Source organism: Oreochromis niloticus, linkage group LG1 (assembly GCF_001858045.2).
Source record: "Oreochromis niloticus isolate F11D_XX linkage group LG1, O_niloticus_UMD_NMBU, whole genome shotgun sequence".
Taxonomy (NCBI): domain Eukaryota; kingdom Metazoa; phylum Chordata; class Actinopteri; order Cichliformes; family Cichlidae; genus Oreochromis; species Oreochromis niloticus.
In genome coordinates, this window is record NC_031965.2 from 37,786,028 (window position 1) to 37,801,673 (window position 15,646).

General features: G+C 42.5%; 1 long non-coding RNA gene across 1 annotated transcript; it reads right to left on the reverse strand.

The window, feature by feature from the left end:
- Window positions 1-1,324: 1,324 nt before the first annotated feature.
- Window positions 1,325-14,952, reverse strand: LOC112847394 (uncharacterized). The gene is made up of 3 exons (XR_003220920.1): window positions 14,785-14,952; window positions 14,382-14,486; window positions 1,325-1,594 (listed from the first exon to the last, which is right to left on the reverse strand). It is a non-coding gene; the product is annotated as an uncharacterized LOC112847394 (long non-coding RNA).
- Between the last annotated feature and the right edge of the window lie 694 nt (window positions 14,953-15,646).

Below are 15,646 nucleotides of genomic sequence, written 5' to 3' on the forward strand. Positions count from 1 at the left end.
TCTTCCAAAATATGAAAAATTACAAACTGTCCCAGAATCTGTAATGGGCTCCATGTGTAACATAAGACATGTTCATGTCTAACCTTCTTATAGGATTTTAAAAGTAAAGGCCGCCGTAGTTCCAGTTGTTCCTGTTCAAAATACAAAAGCCTTTTACTCTTGTTGACATTTTTATTATATTTTTATATAATAAATATTATTTTTTATATTACAGAAGAAACGTGTTACAACATGTTTTTTTGATACATGAATATCTGTAAAATGAAATGAAATAATATTCATTGTATTTTTAATAATTGAAACCTATCACTTTGCATGCATTTAACATTAATTGATCAAGTTCCTAAAATGTGTGAATTTATAAGAGTAATAAATAATATATACAATATATTTTTAATTATTAGTTTTCCGTAAATTTTGCCAATTAGGTCAAAACTCTGTGAAATTAAAGTTATTGTAACTGTTTTCAGTAACTTTATTTTCAGAGTTGACTAATGCGTGTAGATATATGTTGCAAACATTATAATGTTTATAGTTTTATGGTGAAAAAACAAAGCTATTAAAGTATTTTTAAGTATAATGTTTATACTTTTGTGCTTTGTTTACTTTTAATTTTCACTCAGTGCATCAGGTCGATGTGTTTATAGTGTTAAACTATCATTTAAACAAAAATGTGTGAAATGATGTTAAATGTGTGGCTTAAACTAGTTAAATTAATCTCTTTAAATTTTTCTTTTGGAAAAAAAATCTGTTACAGCTTCTTTCCTGTGTATCTGTACGGTGCGGGGCCAGAATGAACTGCATGCCCAGGAAGTGAATGTGTCTGTGGCTGTATCAGCAACACTGTCTGACCAGCAGTTGGCCACAAAAAGAAAGAAAAGAAAGAAAAAGTCTAACACGGATCAAACAAAGGCCTGAGGATGGTTCCTCTGCCACTTCCTGTCACACAGACCTCTCTGTCCAGTCATGGGGCTCATATGTGTGTGAGTGTGTGTGTGTGTTTCTATTGATATCATCCAGTGATAAAGGTCAGACTGTCTGTCACGCTGTCACCAGACTGTTTTCAATCTCACTGCTTCGCTGTTTGATCGACTGTCCGTTTAAACTGAACGAGCTGTCTGTGCGCAAAGTTCAGAATCTTAAGCTATATTTGGAGGAATCTGTGTCTGCGTAAATTTGATCACTTAGCGCCATTAAATTCAGCTGAATTCACTTTTAGCAGCTGCTGTTTGCTCTGTGCAGAAAGAGCAAACAGACAACTTCTGAGCTTTATTTTTCTATGATTTCTGAGCACATGTTTACAGAAAAAATAAAACCACCCCTTTGGATCATGCTGTTCCTGTGCTTTTTTTTTCTTACAGCAGACATGTGATGTTACTGGCTGCGTGTTAACTCTTTATTGGAGAAAAGACAAATCTTCCCTGACCTTTAATCAGTTTATTGCACCTGTTGAGGTCAAAGATGAAACACATCAGTGCTTTAACACCCCCCTGGACAAGGCTTAGAGACGGTGCAGGACTCTCTCTTCCCTCTTAGGAAGTCCATAAATGATCTTTGGTTCCTTCAGTGCAAATGTTTGACTATTTTGGACCTTCTGAAAACAGAAAATAGATTTAACAAATTTGGAGAAATTGTACATCATGTATAGTGTTGCTGGCAACAACATCAGAAACCTTGACAGGTGAAGCCAATAACTTTGATTATGTCCTTACAATTATATTATCACACACGCATTACTGTCACTCATTGTTTATGTGTGTTAGCAAAAACTCGCTGGAACGTCTGCAGGTTGTTCAAAACACCACAGCGAAGCTTCTGACCAAATCCTCCAGTTACTCACATGTGACACCGTTGCTAACACAGCTTGGTTAATTTCATACTTGTTATTAATCTCTGTCTCTCTTCCACAGCATGTCTTTATCCTGTTTTCTTTCTCTCACCCCAACCAATCACAGTAGATGGCCCCGCCCCTCCCTGAGCCTGGTTCTGCCGGAGGTTTCTTCCTGTTAAAAGGGAGTTTTTCCTTCCCACTGTCACCAAAGTGCTTGCTCATAGGGGGTCATATGATTGTTGGGTTTTTCTCTGTATGTATTATTGTAGGGTCTAGCTTAGAATATACAGCACCTCGATCTCTGTGCTATATAATTAGAATTTTACTTACCCTTCCTGTCGCATTCAGGTCAACTCTGTCTGATTTACAACTTAAAACACTCATAAATATTGTGTTTCACATCTGATTGCCTCAAGGCCTTATGACATCCTCCACACTATGCACTTGAACATATAAAAGTGATGATCACCCCTTCCTTTTCATTTTGAGTGTTTTAATCAATATTGTTACATCTGTGGTGTTCCTGTTCAAAAGTGACCTCCATAGGAAATGAATGGGAATCCACTCAACCCCCAATCCCCACTGACTGAACGACCCACTGAACAACCCACTGAACTGAATTTGGTGGTGGAAAATGTTTGTTATGTTAATTTAAGAGCTGTTAAAACTGACCGGTCAATTATGACCAGGAACACTAAAGTAAGAGCTGTGGGATGAACTTGACAGGAGTTACTTATTTACCTACATTTACCTACAATAGTGTCTGTCAGGTGGTTACAACAGGACTTACAGGGAGAAATCTGCAGACAGCTTTTGCAGGTGACATGCTGGAGCACAGACAAAGACAAGGCAAGCTCCTTAATTTAAAATAGTCACATCACACATACTAAATTATGGGGCGATCGTTGGCTCAAGAGTTGGGAGTTCGCCTTGTAATCAGAAGGTTGCCGGTTTGAGCCCTGGCTTGGACAGTCTCGGTCGTTGTGTCCTTGGGCAAGACACTTCACCCGTTGTCTACTGGTGGTGGTCAGAGGGCCCGGTGGCGCCAGTGTCCGGCAGCCTCGCCTCTGTCAGTGCGCCCCAGGGTGGCTGTGGCTACAATGTAGCTTGCCATCACCAGTGTGTGAATGTGTGTGTGAATGGGTGGATGACTGGATGTGTAAAGCACTTTGGGGTCCTTAGGGACTAGTAAAGCGCTATATAAATACAGGCCATTTACCATTTTACTAAATTATGTTTGTCTACAGATTTTACCCAGTGTTGGGGGAACTTTGTTTCAATACTAAAAAGGGGTCATATATTTATTTAATTTTATATTGTTTTTGTCCTTTTTGCAATTTTTTTACTCTTAGATTATTTTCTGTGACTTCTGTCTGTGAAAAAACACCCTGCACAAATAAATGCGCAGTAAATATTTGTCATCATTTCCTACTCAACATTTTTCTTAGTGATACTTGTCATTTCATTTGCATCAGGCCATATTAGAATATTATAGATTATAAAGCTGTATGTAAGTATGTCATTTTACTGTGAAATGCCTACAGATACTGTCTACGGTGCCGAAAGAACGAGCGCGTCTTTACACCTGTTGTTGAAGCTCATTCAAGCTCAATTATAGAAAGGAAACTTCTAACCTACTGGTTTACGCTGACACATGGTATCCTTCATGGATGACAGGATTTTCTTAAGTTTGTCAGTAAAATCATCTGATTTTTTTGTTTATTGTGCCATCTTTGGACACAGGTTTTGTGTTTTCGCTTCGCTTCATTTTTGCCGATGACTACTAGGGGCACAAATAATCTGACAAAGGCAAAGGGACACACAGATCTATATATAGATGACAAAAACACGGGGGTGCTTGTTACTAACACATATGAAAGTAATGAGGGTGGGACAGACAATCACGAAAGACGGAAAGGAACAAAAACATGATGTCAAACCTCAAGGAGACATCTGAGAAAAAAATAACCTTCACACTGAAACAGGAAGCAAACAAAAGACAATTAATGCGTGAGACTAACGCAGTGAAAGAGACGAGGGAAACAGGAGGGAATGACTGAAAACTATTGAAGCATCAGTTCCAGGAAAAAGAAAATATAAGATTTTCTTTTTCCTGGATAGCCTGATATAAAACTCTTTGTTTGATTCAGCTCATTTATTTCTTGCAAAATCCCGGTGAAGACTACCCATCCATGCATCCAGCTGCAAAATACCCACCGTTAGCTTTCACATTTGTGATGTTTGATAAATATACAGAAAAATGCACATGATGCTTTTTGCTTTATAATTTTCTGTAGTCTTTCTTTGAAGTAACATTTAGAGCGTTACTTAATCCACCGACTGTTTGGGAACACACAAATAGAAACAGCATAATCGATGTATTTGTGCTATAATTTATCAGGATCAGGACCCATCCTGTCTCTAAGCCTCACATCCTGTGGCACATAATGAATATTTATTATGAAAAGTATGTGCTTAGATACACAAGCGCACCTCAGTCTGTTGTCTGTTCATGCTCTCGGTGAACCCTGAATTGTGACTCGGTTACTCATCACCTCCCAGTGTTTTTGGTGGTTAAATCATTTTCAGCTGCTCCTCCCAGCCTTCGCTGGAAACATACTTCCTGTGAAACTCCTCTAGCCTGCCAGCTTCTCGGCAGGGCTCTGCTTGCCCTAAAACCAGTTTACAAACCACACGGCACAAACCAAGCTGTCAGTGTCCAGCTGTACTCGGTACACAAGCTTCGATTATTAACACACAGTCCCCAGAGCCTGCGGCGTTCGTTACAGCTGTTCTAGCGGCTTGGTCTAGTGAAGCAAACGTCCGTCCTGTGAGGCCACCGAAGAGTGATCGAGCTTAAAATGTCACTATATGGATAGCAACGTTAAGATTACATCACTACATGGAAATCTGTTCAGCTGCCCAGTAACAGTGAGTTCCTGGAGTGATGTTGTCATCTACTGTACACTTGATGTTTGGCTGTTTATTCAGACCGTGCGTAATCAACACCCAGCAAACGTTTTGGGATTCACTCTCATTTGAATAACTATGTTTGAATTATAAGTTTCAAAACAGAAACTTAAGCCAACATTTGGAAAATGAACTGGCCGTCTGTTCAGTGTCCTTGATGAACACGCACCTTTCACGGCTTTCTAGCAAGTCCTGAAAGTTTGTTTTTTATGTTAATCAGGAAAGAAAAACATCACAAAAGATAAAACTCAACAGCCTGGTCTGCTGGCAAAATATAAAATATACACAAAAAAGCCATGTGGCTGCTTGTGTTCAATGAGTCATTGTCACACAACTGGACAAAACTTTGAAAGTCACGGATTTCACTGGGAAGTGTATTTAATCTCTGCACTACTGATGCTTGTCACCCTGGCAACCAGAAAATAGATTTTTGTATTAAAAATACAAAAGTTAATTTTAATCCAGCCAAGAACTTTTTCTCACCTTAAAAATCTTTAGTAGTTTTTAATTATATATATACATATATATATAATATATAAAAAAACACCCAGCACGCCCCTGTGGGCGGTTTATCCTTCAAGCTCGGGTCCTCTACCAGAGGCCTGGGAGCTTGAGGGCCCTGCGCAGTATCTTAGCTGTTCCCAGGACTGCGCTCTTCTGGACAGAGATCTCCGATGTTGTTCCCAGGATCTGCTGGAGCCACTCGCCTAGCTTGGGAGTCACCGCACCTAGTGCTCCGATTACCACGGGGACCACCGTTACCTTCACCCTCCACATCCTCTCGAGCTCTTCTCTGAGTCCTTGGTATTTCTCCAGCTTCTCGTGTTCCTTCTTCCTGATATTGCTGTCATTCGGAACCGCTACATCGATCACTACGGCCGTCTTCTCCTGTTTGTCTACCACCACTATGTCCGGTTGGTTAGCCACCACCATTTTGTCCGTCTGTATCTGGAAGTCCCACAGGATCTTAGCTCGGTCATTCTCCACCACCCTTGGGGGCATCTCCCATTTTGACCTCGGGACTTCCAGGTTATACTCGGCACAGATGTTCCTGTACACTATGCCTGCCACTTGGTTATGAAGTTCCATGTATGCCTTGCCTGCTAGCATCTTGCACCCTGCTGTTATGTGCTGGATTGTCTCTGGGGCATCTTTACACAGCCTGCACCTGGGGTCTTGCCTGGTGTGATAGACCCCAGCCTCTATGGATCTTGTACTCAGAGCTTGTTCTTGTGCTGCCATGATTAGTGCCTCTGTGCTGTCTTTCAGTCCAGCTTTGTCCAGCCACTGGTAGGATTTCTGGATATCAGCCACCTCCTCTATCTGCCGGTGGTACATACCGTGCAGGGGCCTGTCCTTCCATGATGGTTCCTCGTCTCCCTCCTCTTTCTTGGGTTTCTGCTGCCTGAGGTATTCACTGAGCACGCTGTCAGTTGGGGCCATCTTCCGAATGTATTCTTGGATGTTCGTTGTCTCATCCTGGACTGTGGTGCTGACACTCACCAGTCCCCAGCCCCCTTCCTTCCGCTTAGCGTACAGCCTCAGGGTGCTGGACTTGGGGTGAAACCCTCCATGCATGGTAAGGAGCTTTCTTGTCTTGATGTCAGTGGCTTCTATCTCCTCCTTTGGCCAGCCTATTACCCCAGCAGGGTACCTGATCACGGGCAGGGCGTAGGTGTTGATGGCCCGGATCTTGTTCTTACCGTTCAGCTGACTCCTCAGGACTTGCCTGACCCTCTGCAGGTATTTGGTGGTTGCAGCCTTTCTAGCGGCCTCTTCATGGTTCCCATTCGCCTGCGGGATCCCCAGGTACTTGTAACTGTCCTCTATGTCTGCAATGTTGTTGCCTTCTGGTAGTTCAATCCCCTCAGTTCTGACTACCTTCCCCATCTTTGTTACCATCCGACTACACTTCTCCAGTCCGAACGACATTCCAATGTCATTGCTGTATATCCTGGTAGTGTGGATCAGTGAATCGATGTCTCGTTCAGTCTTGGCATACAGCTTGATGTCATCCATGTACAGGAGGTGGCTGACAACTGCTCCGTTCCATAGTCGGTATCCGTAGCCAGTCTTGTTAATGATCTCACTGAGGGGGTTCAGGCCTATGCAGAACAGCAGAGAGGAATGAGCATCTCCTTGGTAGATCCCGTACTTGATGGTGACTTGTGCTATGGGCTTGGAGTTGGCCTCTAGTGTTGTACGCCACATCCCCATTGAGTTCCTGATGAAGGCTCTTAGGGTCCTGTTGATTTTGTACAATTCTAGGCATTCCAGTATCCAGCTGTGGGGCATTGAGTCATAGGCCTTCTTGTAATCAATCCAGGCTGTGCACAGGTTGGTCAGTCTGGTCTTGCAGTCTCGGCTGACTGTTCTGTCTACCAGTAGCTGGTGTTTTGCACCTCTGGTATTCTTGCCAATCCCTTTCTGTGCCCGACTGATGTATTGACCCATGTGCCTGTTCATCTTAGCCGATATGATGCCTGATAGGAGCTTCCATGTAGTACTGAGGCAGTTTATTGGTCGGTAGTTCGATGGGACCGATCTCTTCTGGGGGTCCTTGAGGATCAGGACTGTCCGGCCTTCGGTTAGCCATTCCGGGTGTCTCTCATCAACTAGCAGCTGGTTCATTTGTGCTGCCAGACACTCGTGGAGTGCAGTCAGCTTCTTCAGCCAGTAGGCGTGAACCATGTCGGGCCCTGGTGCTGTCCAATTCTTCATACTAGAGACCCTTGCTTGGATGTCTGCCACCGTGATGGTTACTGGACCCTGTTCAGGGAGGTTGCTATGGTCTGCCCTCAGATCCACTAGCCACTGAGCATTGCCGTTATGGGTTGCGTCCTGCTCCCATATGCTCTTCCAGTATTGCTCCGTCTCCAGCCTTGGTGGTGCCGTTCCCGTATTGTTCCCTTGCCACTGAGAGTACACCTTGGCTGGTTCTTTGGAGAATAGCTGGTTTATTCACCTGCCTTCTATCTCTCTGGTGTACCTCCTCAAGCAGCTGGCCAAGGCTGTGAGTCTTTGCTTGGCAGTTTCCAAGGCCTCAGGTATGGACAGCTTGCTGTATTTGTTATGCACCTTCTTTGTCGCACCTTTCTGCAACTCCGATAGTTGGCTAACCTCCCTCCGTGCTACTTTGATCTTGCCCTCTAGCCTCCTTCTCCATGGAGGGTACTGCCCCTTGTGGCTGTTCAACTTATAGCCAAGCATCTCACTGATCACTGCTGCCGTAGTATAGATCAACTTGTTAGTTTCGGTAATGGTGGCGGTAGGTATCGTCCGTAGTGCTACATTTACATCATCTAGTAGATCTTCTGAGGGTACTTCACGTAGTCTTGGTAACCGGCTACAGGGGATCCAGGTTTCAAGCTTTGCCGTGATTATATCTTTCAAGTCAATTCCTCTCGCACTCAACGATCCTTCTTCAATCGCACTTGGGTCTTGGTACCCAATCATGGGTGGGGGTGATGATATCACCCCCCTGACCTGGCGTCCTGGCTCCCCCTTGCCGTAGCATTTATGTTGTACCTCATCAGTCTCTAGCTGTGAGAGCAGTGCCTTCTTCTGAATGTTGGAACACTGAGCTACTAGTTGTTTCGCCGTTAATGTGGATACTGGGTGTCAAAGATTCCATAGGTCCCTCATCCTATTCATGTAACCCCTTCCGCCAGGGTTACTTGCGTAGTAGCATTCCAACAACATATGTATATATATGTATGTACAGGGTGGGCCATTTATATGGATACACCGTGATAAAATGGGAATGGTTGGTGATATTAAAGTCCTGTTTGTGGCACATTAGTATATGTGAGGGGGCAAACTCCTCAAGATGGGTGGTGACCATGGTGGCCATTTAGAAGTCGGCCATCTTGGATACAACTTTTGTTTTTTCAATAGGAAGAGGGCCATGTGACACATCAAACTTATTGGTAATGTCACAAGAAAAACAATGGTGTGCTTGGTTTCAACGTAACTTTATTCTTTCATGAGTTATTTACAAGTTTCTGACCACTTATAAAATGTGTTCAATGTGCTGCCAATTGTGTTGGATTGTCAATGCAACCCTCTTCTCCCACTCTTCACACACTGATAGCAACACCGCAGGAGAAATGCCAGCACAGGCATCCAGTATCCGTAGTTTCAGGTGCTGCACATCTCGTATCTTCACACCATAGACAATTGCCTTCAGATGACCCCAAAGATAAAAGTCTAAGGGGGTCAGATCGGGAGACCTTGGGGGCCATTCATCTGGCCCACGACGACCAATCCACTTTCCAGGAAACTGTTCATCTAGGAATGCTCGGACCTGGCACCCATAATGTGGTGGCGCACCATCTTGCTGGAAAAACTCAGGGAACGTGCCAGCTTCAGTGCATAAAGAGGGAAACGCATCATCATGTAGCAATTTCAAATATCCAGTGGCCTTGAGGTTTCCATTGATGAAGAATGGACCCACTATCGTTGTACCCCATATACCACACCAAACCATCACTTTTGTTGTTCCAACAGTCTTGGAGGGATCCATCCAGTGTGGGTTAGTGTCAGACCAATAGCGGTGGTTTTCTTTGTTAACTTCACCATCCACACATAACAGTTTGCCTCATCACTGAATAAAATCTTCTGCGTGAAATGAGGGTCCTGTTTCAATTTTTGTTTTGCCCATTCTGCAAATTCTGTGCGCTGATTTGGGTCATCCTCGTTGAGATGCTGCAGTAGCTGGAGTTTGTAAGGGTGCCATTTGTGAGTAGCTAATATCTGCCGAAGGGATGTTTGACTAATGCCACTCTCTAGTGACATGCGGCGAGTGCTACGCTGTGGGCTCTTGCTGAATGAAGCTAGGACAGCCACTGATGTTTCTTCATTAGTGACAGTTTTCTTGCGTCCACATTTTGGCAAATCCAACACTGAACCAGTTTCACGAAACTTAGCAAGCAGTTTGCTAACTGTAGCATGGGAGATGGGTGGTCTCGTAGGGTGTCTTGCATTGAAATCTGCTGCAGTGACCCGGTTACTGCGTTCACCAGATATCAACACAATTTCGATCCGCTCCTCACGTGTTAACCTCTTCGACATGTCAATGGCTGTGAACAAAGAGAAACTTGTAAATAACTCATGAAAGAATAAAGTTACGTTGAAACCAAGCACACCATTGTTTTTCTTGTGACATTACCAATAAGTTTGATGTGTCACATGGCCCTCTTCCTATTGAAAAAACAAAAGTTGTATCCAAGATGGCTGACTTCTAAATGGCCACCATGGTCACCACCCATCTTGAGGAGTTTGCCCCCTCACATATACTAATGTGCCACAAACAGGACTTTAATATCACCAACCATTCCCATTTTATTACGGTGTATCCATATAAATGGACCACCCTGTATATATATACTTTATACACACTCTCCATATACTAACTGGTTATGCGTTATGCGTTCAATATTTGTGTGGCTTCCTAAGGGGACAGCCAAAGATAGGTTAGCCATCCCATAATTATTCTAGCATCTTTGCACCACTGAACAAATGTTGTTATTGTCTGTTTGTCTGTTGTGTTGCGTACAGTGAAAGTACAAATAAAGCTGATTCTTGGCATCAGGTCCGCCGCACACCTGAGCTTAATGGTTGCTTATCCCCACACCTGAGTACGATCAATAAGTGGAGCGCATCAAGTCCCCCGGGTCATTTGACTACTGTGTTGTGTGATGACTGGGAGCTGTGGTAAATTTGTTTATTGGACCTAGAATTGTGTTTCTTGGAAATAATCAGTTTAATCTCCCAAAAGCTCAATTTTTGAGATAAAATGTTTGTTAAGTTTCTCATGAAAAGGCAAATTAAGGCCCATAGGGTTATTGTGGCTTCCCTCCTTTTTTGTAGTTTGCCAGGGTGCACATGTGATTTGATTTGCATGAAATTCTTACCAGAACGACTCCAGTGAAGGCAGGGTGTGTGAATGTTTGGCCTTGGCAGAGGTATGCAGTCTCAAAGTGTTTGTTATTTTGGTGTTAGAGACCCCGACATGTTTTTGGATCCCCTTCTTGCTTTTTTCACCATTCCTTGACTCCTCTCTGTAAAATAATCGTTGTGTAAATAAATGTTATTTGTTTCTACACTAAAGAGTGGTTCAGTGATTTGTTCCTTATGTTGCTCATTTGGCAAAAGTTGCTGTGTGCCTGGATTTTGATTATGCTGACTCTATATTCATGTGCACAGATTGTAGAGCAGCTTTTGCAGAATTTACAAATTATATTAGTTCATATTGTTCTAACAACATTATTGTGTAGAAGACTTGCAGCTTATTCTGTGAAATGAGTTGTTTTAGCTCCTTAAAGCTAATTTATCACATTTGCTGCCGATCCCAGAGAGATGTAGCAGATGTAGCCAAAGCTGTGTGTCTGCGATGAGCTTTGAGATATCCCATGTTTTTCAAATCATACAGATCTACGAGTGAAATAAAGTGATCAAACTGAGTGTTCAGATTGGTCTGAAGCCTTTTTGCTTACAGGGATTACTTGAGCGTGTTATTTGAATCTTTGGACAACTTTGACTATCCACCGATTATTCTAATTAACAAAAACCAAACCGAAAACGTAAACTAGCTCTAAAAACAACTTATATGAAACAAAAATAAATATAATAGTTGTTATTTACAATATTGTGTATTTACAGTGATTCGATCCATCTATCCATCTTTTCAGGGGCAGCTGTCTAAGCGAAAAAAGTCCAGACCAGCTTGTACATATTAGTGTTGTCCTTCTTCCACTCATTAAGCTTGAGCCTACAAGTGACGGCAGGGATTTAGATAAACTGGTGAACTAGTGAAGCTTTGCTTTGAGGCTTTCTTCAGCATGATGGACCAGTTCATCACTGCACCAATCCATCTGTCACTGGGAACGAATCCAGCAACACAGCCCAAGCTCTGTAGCTGTACAGGGGACGAATGGTTAGTAAAAACAAGCAAGATGCCTCATGTTCCCAAAGCACCTCCCACAGGATACTTCAAGGGACAAAGACTGCAAAAAACATGTAGACTGGTTGGGCAAACTCCCATGCACATGTACAGTTTATCCTGCATTTTTCCAGGGTTTGACTCACACCAGCCAGTGTGCTTAGTGAAAACTAGACAGCAGAAACCTGAGAAAGAAAAGGAGCAAGGAGAGGAACCATCATGGAAGGACAGGCCCCTGCACGGCATGTACCAGATAGAAGAAATGACTGATAATGAAAAATCATATCAATACATAGAGAAAGCCAGCACAAAGAGAGTAATCATGGTAGTGCAGGAAAAAACTTGATAGAGTGTAGGTTCCTACAGGGAGTGCAGAATTATTAGGCAAGTTGTATTTTTGAGGAATAATTTTATTATTGAACAACAACCATGTTCTCAATGAACCCAAAAAACTCATTAATATCAAAGCTGAATGTTTTTGGAAGTAGTTTTTAGTTTGTTTTTAGTTTTAGCTATTTTAGGGGGATATCTGTGTGTGCAGGTGACTATTACTGTGCATAATTATTAGGCAACTTAACAAAAAACAAATATATACCCATTTCAATTATTTATTTTTACCAGTGAAACCAATATAACATCTCCACATTCACAAATATACATTTCTGACATTCAAAAACAAAACAAAAACAAATCAGCGACCAATATAGCCACCTTTCTTTGCAGGGACACTCAAAAGCCTGCCATCCATGGATTCTGTCAGTGTTTTGATCTGTTCACCATCAACATTGCGTGCAGCAGCAACCACAGCCTCCCAGACACTGTTCAGAGAGGTGTACTGTTTTCCCTCCTTGTAAATCTCACATTTGATGATGGACCACAGGTTCTCAATGGGGTTCAGATCAGGTGAACAAGGAGGCCATGTCATTAGTTTTTCTTCTTTTATACCCTTTCTTGCCAGCCACGCTGTGGAGTACTTGGACACGTGTGATGGAGCATTGTCCTGCATGAAAATCATGTTTTTCTTGAAGGATGCAGACTTCTTCCTGTACCACTGCTTGAAGAAGGTGTCTTCCAGAAACTGGCAGTAGGACTGGGAGTTGAGCTTGACTCCATCCTCAACCCGAAAAGGCCCCACAAGCTCATCTTTGATGATACCAGCCCAAACCAGTACTCCACCTCCACCTTGCTGGCGTCTGAGTGGGACTGGAGCTCTCTGCCCTTTACCAATCCAGCCACGGGCCCATCCATCTGGCCCATCAAGACTCACTCTCATTTCATCAGTCCATAAAACCTTAGAAAAATCAGTCTTGAGATATTTCTTGGCCCAGTCTTGACGTTTCAGCTTGTGTGTCTTGTTCAGTGGTGGTCGTCTTTCAGCCTTTCTTACCTTGGCCATGTCTCTGAGTATTGCACACCTTGTGCTTTTGGGCACTCCAGTGATGTTGCAGCTCTGAAATATGGCCAAACTGGTGGCAAGTGGCATCTTGGCAGCTGCACGCTTGACTTTTCTCAGTTCATGGGCAGTTATTTTGCGCCTTGGTTTTTCCACACGCTTCTTGCGACCCTGTTGACTATTTTGAATGAAACGCTTGATTGTTCGATGATCACGCTTCAGAAGCTTTGCAATTTTAAGACTGCTGCATCCCTCTGCAAGATATCTCACTATTTTTGACTTTTCTGAGCCTGTCAAGTCCTTCTTTTGACCCATTTTGCCAAAGGAAAGGAAGTTGCCTAATAATTATGCACACCTGATATAGGGTGTTGATGTCATTAGACCACACCCCTTCTCATTACAGAGATGCACATCACCTAATATGCTTAATTGGTAGTAGGCTTTCGAGCCTATACAGCTTGGAGTAAGACAACATGCATGAAGAGGATGATGTGGACAAAATACTCATTTGCCTAATAATTCTGCACTCCCTGTACACACCAGGTAAGACCCCAGGTGCAGGCTGTGCAGAGATGCCTCTGAGACAATCCAGCACATAACAGCAGGGTGCAATTTTCTTTATATACTGTAGTGCCAAATCACAACAACAGTTGCCTTAAAACACTTTATAATGTAAGGTAAAAACCCTACAGTAATACAGAGAACACCCCAACAATCATATGACCCCCTATGAGCAAGACGATGTGGAGGGTGAAGGTACTGGGAGCACTCAGGGCAGGCATTTTTTGAATGAGCCACACTTTCACTAATGCTTGTAAAGGGAGACAGCATGACCAGGTTTGTGCAATGGAACACGTGAATTCAAAGATTGAGAGCTGTGGATCAGTATTTTTTCTGTCATATATATACATAGACTTTATGGACAGATCAGGAAAACCATGGAAGATCCCTTTTAATGAGCTTATACTCCAAATTAACCTTAAAGACAAATCCTATATGGTCCCATTTTGTTTTACGGGACACAGAAACCTGGCTCCCTGTCACAAACTATTTAGTCTGGCTTTGGAGAGGAGAACTGTGACAGCCTTACCTGCACCTACCAGCAAAGCACAAACAAAAGGAATGACTTATTTCCTTATTTTTCCCTCTCTCTGTCAGTCTCTTCATCTATCTCCTTAGCCAAAAACAACATGATATCAGCAGCTTTGCGTCAGTTCTGCCACCACACGTTCAGAGTTTATTACCTTCTTCTCGCTCGATGGTTGAAATATGACACGGTCTCATATATCCATCAGAAATTCTCATATAATGTGCTGTATTCTTGGAGATTGGAAGGTGATTTACTGCCGCTGGGAGATGAATATGTTTAGAGAAAAATACAGATACAGGAAGATATGTCATATGGAGGCAGGGATGTTTTTTCTATAAGCATTCTTTGTAGAATTACGGGAAGTCAGTGTTAACATGGGAAAACATTTCCTCCAAAAATCTATGCAACACATTTTAAAGACCCAGAGTACTTAAAAGCGCCGTGGCATTAAGAAATATCAACTTTATATTCAGTATCTGGTTGGGAGTTATATTTTATACTGTAATTACATTTCTTTTGAATTCACTTTCTGCATATATTTTGGTTTCTCTTCCTACCTTGAGTCACTCTTCTGTTTTGATCCACCTGTTCACCTCTGTTTTCTTTCTTTGTGCACCTTCTGATTTCATCATCCATCATTCTTTGCTCTGACATCATGGCACAAAAGCCTTTGTGTTGCATGAATAAGCCTTTGTGTTTCCATTCAAACTTCAGTCTTGTTTTACTTTTCAACCATCTAAAAAACAGTAAGACAATGCTAAAAGTTACTTTATAATCATTTATTCATTTTCAGCAAAGGTAACCAGGTAAATGACTCTGTCACCTTCAGAGTTTGAAAGTGTTGGTACACAGCAAACCGTTTTATTCAGCTACTGCAGTAATCCATATTACTTCAGGACAGAGACTCAACTTAGTAAAGAAAAAAAGTCCACTGTTACACTAAAATCAGTCAGTTCTCATTCCCAGGGCATCAGTTTTTGCCCCTGTGACATACTGCACCATTAATGTTTTAGTCAGTAGTGAAATGAGTCTGTCACTCCAAACCCGTCCCATGTAGACATTTGTAAAAGACGTCTTGGTATTACTGGGTGCACTGGGTAAGCATTTTTTTTTTAAAGTTGATAAACCTAACTAGTGAGTAAAAGTATAAAACCTAAAATGGGTCTGGTGACCCAGTGTTTGTGTTTTTGGTTTGGTTTTTCTGTCACGTGTCTACTCCGTGCCTTCCCCGTGGCCCACGTTTCTGTGTTCCCTGTGTCTCCTCAGTCAGTCGTGTCTCCATGTCGCAGTTTGTACTCTTGTCTCTGTGCTCCATGTTCGCCCTGTTTTCCCTGTCAGCCGTGCCTCCTCGTCTCTGTTTTAGGCTACGTCCACACGTACGCGGGTATTTTTGAAAACGGAGATATTCTGTTTTCGTTT